This window comes from Mustela nigripes, chromosome 3, assembly GCF_022355385.1.
Source record: "Mustela nigripes isolate SB6536 chromosome 3, MUSNIG.SB6536, whole genome shotgun sequence".
NCBI classification, from domain to species: domain Eukaryota; kingdom Metazoa; phylum Chordata; class Mammalia; order Carnivora; family Mustelidae; genus Mustela; species Mustela nigripes.
In genome coordinates, this window is record NC_081559.1 from 40,733,797 (window position 1) to 40,739,727 (window position 5,931).

At 51.1% G+C, this 5,931-nt stretch overlaps 1 protein-coding gene across 2 annotated transcripts in view; it reads left to right on the top strand.

Moving 5' to 3' along the window:
* Positions 1-4,989: 4,989 nt before the first annotated feature.
* SPP2 (secreted phosphoprotein 2) overlaps positions 4,990-5,931 on the top strand; it is a 32,025-nt gene continuing 31,083 nt past the window's right edge. Inside the window, exon 1 of one of the 2 annotated variants that reach the window (XM_059393769.1) lies at positions 4,990-5,191. The gene's annotated coding sequence lies outside the window, so the exon portion shown is untranslated. The remainder of the gene's footprint in view (positions 5,192-5,931) is intronic. The other variant, XM_059393767.1, reaches the window with a different exon arrangement.

A 5,931-nucleotide genomic window follows, 5' to 3' on the forward strand; every position in this document is an offset into this window, starting at 1 on the left:
CCCAGGTCTCAAACAGATGTCAGGTCCCCCAGCTGGCAAGGCTGGGGCACACGGGAGAGCACCATCAACCGGATCAGAGTCTCAACTAGCCCCTGCGTGCCTCTCTTCCATGACTTGTCCACACTCTCACTGATCGTGGTCCAGAAACCGAGAAGCCCCAGTTCTGAAACAACACAAACATTAGCTACCCAGTAAGCAATGGGCAAAGTTCTTGTCTATGGTAAACAATACAAAAATGGGCAGTGAGGCCCCGCTACTTCACTGCTGGGGTTCCTTAGGTTCACTGTTAATGAACAAGTACAAAATGGCTTCTTCCACATAAGGACAAACTTTGCACTAACATCTCTCCAAAACCAATTAGGTCTCCAGCTCTGGCCTTGGTTTAAGAGGTCTAAAAAAATAAACAAGTAACAGCCCTTCCCACGTTAGGGCCAAGACAAAGTGAGAGTTGGGCCCAAGATACCCTCCATGCAGGGTCCCTGGGTTACACACAGCTCTAGAAGCCAAGGGTTGTAAGCACATTCAAGTCATGGGCTTTGAGACTATATGACCGTGGTGGTTGCTTTTTCCCTTCTGTCACTGGTATGTCCATCATGGGCGGCTTGATGACTGCTGGATCCTTGGCCGTTCAGGAGGCCTGGACTGGTTCTGTTGGAGAAGGCTTCAAATTCCTTAGTTTAGTCAGATTTGTTTCTATAGGAATTTTGTCCCCAGGGTTACATGAGCTGACTTCTCTAAACAAAAATCCCCCATATGTCATCACCCCTCAGACATGCTTAGCTGTTTCTGAGGTTAGAGAGATCTCCTGTGAGCTCACAAGAGGGTCAAGATCTGTCTTGGGGCCAACATGGATGTCCATTGTCCACAACCCCACGTGATCATGGAGTCTCAGGCCCAGCCTGGAGCATGGTTTCCTTGCTGAAGGTAGGGTCCTCTTGCTCCAAAGCAGCCACATTTGTTCCAGAGAGAATTGAGGGAGTTATCCCTTCAATTTGTCTCAGCTTCTTCTGGGTCTAGTGGAGACTGAGCTGCAGGTCGCCATGGAGACAGCCTCTGCCCACAGCCTCTGTCTCAAAAATAAAAGTCTCAGAAGTCGGGCCCTCAGCCGAGCTGGGGCTGGTATCAGAGATGAACATCCCACTGGCCTCCCCGCCCACCCCTCCCGCCCTACACTTTTATTCTCCTGAAGATGGAAATCTTTAGGAGAAAGGAACCTTTGGTGGTTGATCAGACCAGAGAGCCCCAAAGCACCAGCTTAATCATGAACATCTGTGGTTCAGAAATAAGCCCTCTGCTCTGATCAACACATTTATAGCATGGAGTTTTAAAAATCAGTTTCTTCCCCCTACAGAAGTCTTGTTTGACAAGGAGAAATCTCCCTCATCCCTGTCTATGTACAATGTGCGGTCATTAACTGTTCACTGTGAGCACCTTCTGGGTAATAAGGATGGTTCAGAATAAACAGAAGCATTTGAAAGCCCCTGACCCCCCACCCCGTTCTACCATCTCCCAGAGGAGAGGGCACTGATTGAAGAAGCAGAAGTAACACCGCACGGCAGTATGCCCAGTGAGGGAAGGTGCAAGGGCACTGGGGTGCAGACTAAGAAGGGTCATGAGAAGGCTCTGAGAAGCACATGCTTGGTCACTTAATGGAGGAAACTGGCTTCCCCCCAATTCTTCTCATGGAGATCACTCCTACCCTTATTTGCACAAACACTGGAGAAGCTCCTGGGGGGGTAGACGGTGAAACCCAAGTGGCTGAAGATGGCTGCTAGCCGCTGTGCACAGGCAGTGGAGAGACATATGAAGTTGCTGAGGGGAATCGAGGAGGACCCACCAAGAAGGGGACACAGGAGAAAGGGTGGCTTAGCAGGAGTACGTTAAGGGAGAAAGCCAGGGACAGTGTCTGGGGCCACCTCCCTGCCACAGGGCAGATCGTCGGTAAAAGAACATACAGATCACAAAGCCATCATGGCAACAGATCGCATGTAATGTGGGCCATGGGCCACATCATACCTGTGAGCCCCTGTAGCTTCCTGTCTCCCCAGATTACAGCAATGTTCTTGGGATACATGTTTCCACCAAAGTCTTATCTCCCCCCTTGACTCTTGATGCTGTTTGAGAGCTGTCTTCCTGACATCACGACGCAGTGTATCAGCCCCTGCTCATGTCTTCCATGGCTCCCTGTGAAGTCCTGCTCAACTCCCTGAAATGGAGCTTGTGACCTCGGCAGCCTGGCCCTTACCCACCTCCATAGGTGCTTGGTCTGAGCTACCTGCCTAGTTCCTGAACTCCAGGACTAGCTGCCTTGCATGGATCCCAGGCCACCACCCAAGTGGCCCTCTTAGCCTGGACTGAATGCTGTGTCCTCCTCCCAGCCAGATCCTTACTTCTGACTGCTCAGCACTCCACGGCCTGGGAAAACCATGCAGCTTGTGCTGCCTTCCCTTCCCTGTGACTTTCCCTCCATCTTTGGTTTCATGCCCTTCACGGATACAAGAATAGAAGACAGTCTGATGCCATGGCTCAGAACTATGGGACAGGTGAGCTGGCTGGGAATCCAACTCCACTGTCGGCTCGTTGTATGGTTTTGTAAAGCTTATATAAACTATCTGAGCCTTGGTTTGTTCATCTCTAAGATGACCTCAAACCACAGCCCCGTTTGCCTTGGAGTGTTGAGAGAATGAAACGAGGTAGCTTGGAAGGGTCTCAGGTCTGCCTGGCCCTTGGTAACTGCTCAGTGAATTTGGCATCTCTGCCGTCACCACTCTCTGCTGTTCCTTTGTTTAAAGTCTCTTCCACCTGCCTCTTGGTGAGTTCTTTCTCTACTGCTTGTGCCCAACTCAGACATCACCTCCTCAAGAAAGCTTGCCTTGATCCTCCATTCCCAGACCCTTCGACCTCATGGCACGGGTAGAGAAGAGAAGCATCTGTTTGTCCCCTGGGTGTTGGATGAGGACTTCTGGAGGCCACAGGCCTTGGCCAGCCATGTTCCCCTGCCCTGTCCAGCCACCCAGCTGGGAATATCAGCACTTGGCATACTTGTACCCCATTTAAGGTCCAGAATCCTGGTTGTGAAGTTCTGGTTATCAGTTCTTATCATGATCTGCTTATGTGTCTTCCTCCTCCTTCTCTGTGAGGTTCTGGAGTGAAGAGACTTTGTCCTACTGGTTTGTTTTAGGCACTATACCTAGGTGATGCTGGTCTCTTGCAGGACCCCAGTTAGGTATGTGTTAGGCATGTGTGGGATTGACCTGGGCTATTCTTCACTGTTCTCTAACCTGCCCTGAGATTTCTTCATTCATGTTGTTTCTTCTCCCTTCTTGGCTGGTTAAAATATTACTCATCTCTAATTAAACACCATCCAGTTCTTCCCTGGTTTCCAGGGGGCAGAGATCACCGGTCCTTCCTCAGGTGGGTTTGGAACCTGAATTGACTGCGGCCTGTCCATGAGGAACCATTCACGGTCATGGTACAATGATCTTTTCCCCACTGGATTAGCAGCTTTCTTCGTTAATAAAAACCTGGTCTTTTTCATTGTTTCATTAACCCATGGGGGTAGACACACACATCATGCGCCTTGCAGAGTTGCTTATAATCTCAACCCTGTCCTCAGAGACCTTACCGTCTATAGGAAGAGGCAAGTCCAAAGGATTTCAGTCCTGAGTCTCGCATGAACTAGAATGAAGACTTCAGTATGGGGCTCCCGGGGAGCAGGTAGAAAGGGCTTCCAGCTCAGCTCTGGGGAGCAGGAAACCACCCCCTGGAAAACAGCTAAGGGCTAAGGAGGACTAATCCAGGGAGGAGTGTTGGAGGTAGAGGGCGAGGGGTTAAGAGCACAGACTTGAGCCAGTTTGCCTGGGTTGAAATCCTGATTCTGAAATTTGCTGAGTCTGCTGCTGGGGCGAACAGTCCACACCCACATAACGTTAGCTATTGTATCTGTCTGTCATTTATTAACTCAGCTTAACTTCTGTGTTCCGGGCAAATGTTTGAGCGTTTGGTTATCCTGTGACATTCACCCTCGGGGAAGATTTTGCCAGGGGAAATGAAAACAAACTGAAGGACTGCAGGGACCCGTACCTGTATAGAGAAAGAGGACGGGGACTTCCTGCAGGGTCTCAGGGGAACCCGCGCGGACGAAGGCTTTAAGGCACATCTGCAATCATGACCCCAAACTGCATTCTTCACATAGCAGAAGGCTTTGTTTTTATTTTTAAAATAAGCCAAAAAAGGACATAGCTCCCCAATTAAGAGTTTTAGTCGCCCTTCTTTCTTTCTTTATTTTTTTTCCCCCTGAGTTATGAGGTAGGGGAATACTGTTTGCAATAATTTCTTATGGACAGAAGCGACAATTGCATGTACTCACCCTGACTTAGTGCTTTTACGTAAGTCCAGAAGAACGAGCCCTGATTCTCCAGGACTTGCCAGAACTCTGGCTTGGTGCACGGTTAAGGGCAAGGTGCTCTGTCCTGGTTCCCTGCCCACCCCCACTGTCCCTCCACTGTCCCTCTTTCATTTCAGTGCTGGCAAACGGCTTTGGGGTCTAGTTAATTTTTTTCTGAGATGCATGATGGATAAAAGAGAAAATGCCCTTCCAGGTTGATGGAGAGGGCTTCTGGAGAAAGCTCCCACGGCAAAATGAAGCCCTCCCCCTCCCCTGGCCCCCCAAGGCTCTCTGCTTTTTCTTGAATCTGCCCAGCAGAAGCTGCAGCACTCTCGGATTATTCTGAGGAATAATGGTTTCCTTTCAAGCTCTGCTGTCAGTTTTCTTTACGCAGATTAGGTGGTTTATGGATGCTTTTCTCTGAGCCCTGCGCCTTCAGTGACCCAGAACTGAAGACACCCCAGGGCAGGTTCTGCAAACACCCCCCCCCCACCCCCACCGCTTTCCTTGCAGATTTCTCTGCCCGCTCCCACCCCAGGGACAGCCCAGAGCTGACACCATCAGCATCTTCTGCACCCTGTGGACACCTAACTCTCTACCCACCAGCCCCCTAACCCTTGGAAGCCCCAGGCTCCGAGCCCTGCTGTCCTTGGAGCGTCAGGAAGCAGGAAACTCATTCCGAGTGAGGGTTGTTTCCAGGTCAGGAGAACAATTTCCTCCCACTCCTGACAGCACTCTGTGGTCCAGCTGCAGAATTCTGGATTTAAGTCCCTTCTTTGTGAGCTTTCCTCTTCAAATCCTTCCGTAAGTAAGGGACACCGTTTCTGCCCTTATTAAAAAGAGAGGAGGTTTTCGTTTCCAGAATGAAAAGCACCTGACTGGGACCGAGCACTTTTTTTTAGGCTCAGAGAAGGGAAGATAAATTCACTAGCATGGAGCACGCGCTGCCTGCCTCTGGGTCCACTGCGCCTGGGTTAATCCTCCCGTATTTCCACTCAGCCCGCGGCTGAGATGGTAGGAGAAGGGAGGGGTGAGCTGAACCATGCATGACCCGGACTCCCTGCTCTCTGAAACCCTCGGGATCTGCCCCTCCCCGGATAATAATCGATAATGGAAACGGCTTGGGTCAGAACACTGATGGCCGCCTCTTTTCGGTCCTTTGGGTTGCTTTGAATTCATTTCTGGAGATGGGGCAGGGATAAAGCGCAGACGTGAAGTGCTGAGTGTTCGCAGTTTCTCTCCCCCTGGCTGGCTTCCTCAGCCCTCTGGGGAGTAGACGTTCTTGCTGGGTTCCTCAGGCCACCGCGTATTGTGGGGATGATCCTGGTGAGGGATAGTTTGGGAACAGACACCGGGCTGGCGAGCGGACAGGAGGAAGGGGGTGGAGACTGGGTCATGTCCTGCGTGAGACTGCACGTTCGTGTGTGTGTGTGTCCAGGCGAGGCTGGGTCATGTCCCGCGTGTGACTGCACGTTCGTGTGCGTGTGTCCAGGCGAGGCTGGGTCATGTCCCGCGTGTGACTGCACGTTCGTGTGCGTGTGTCC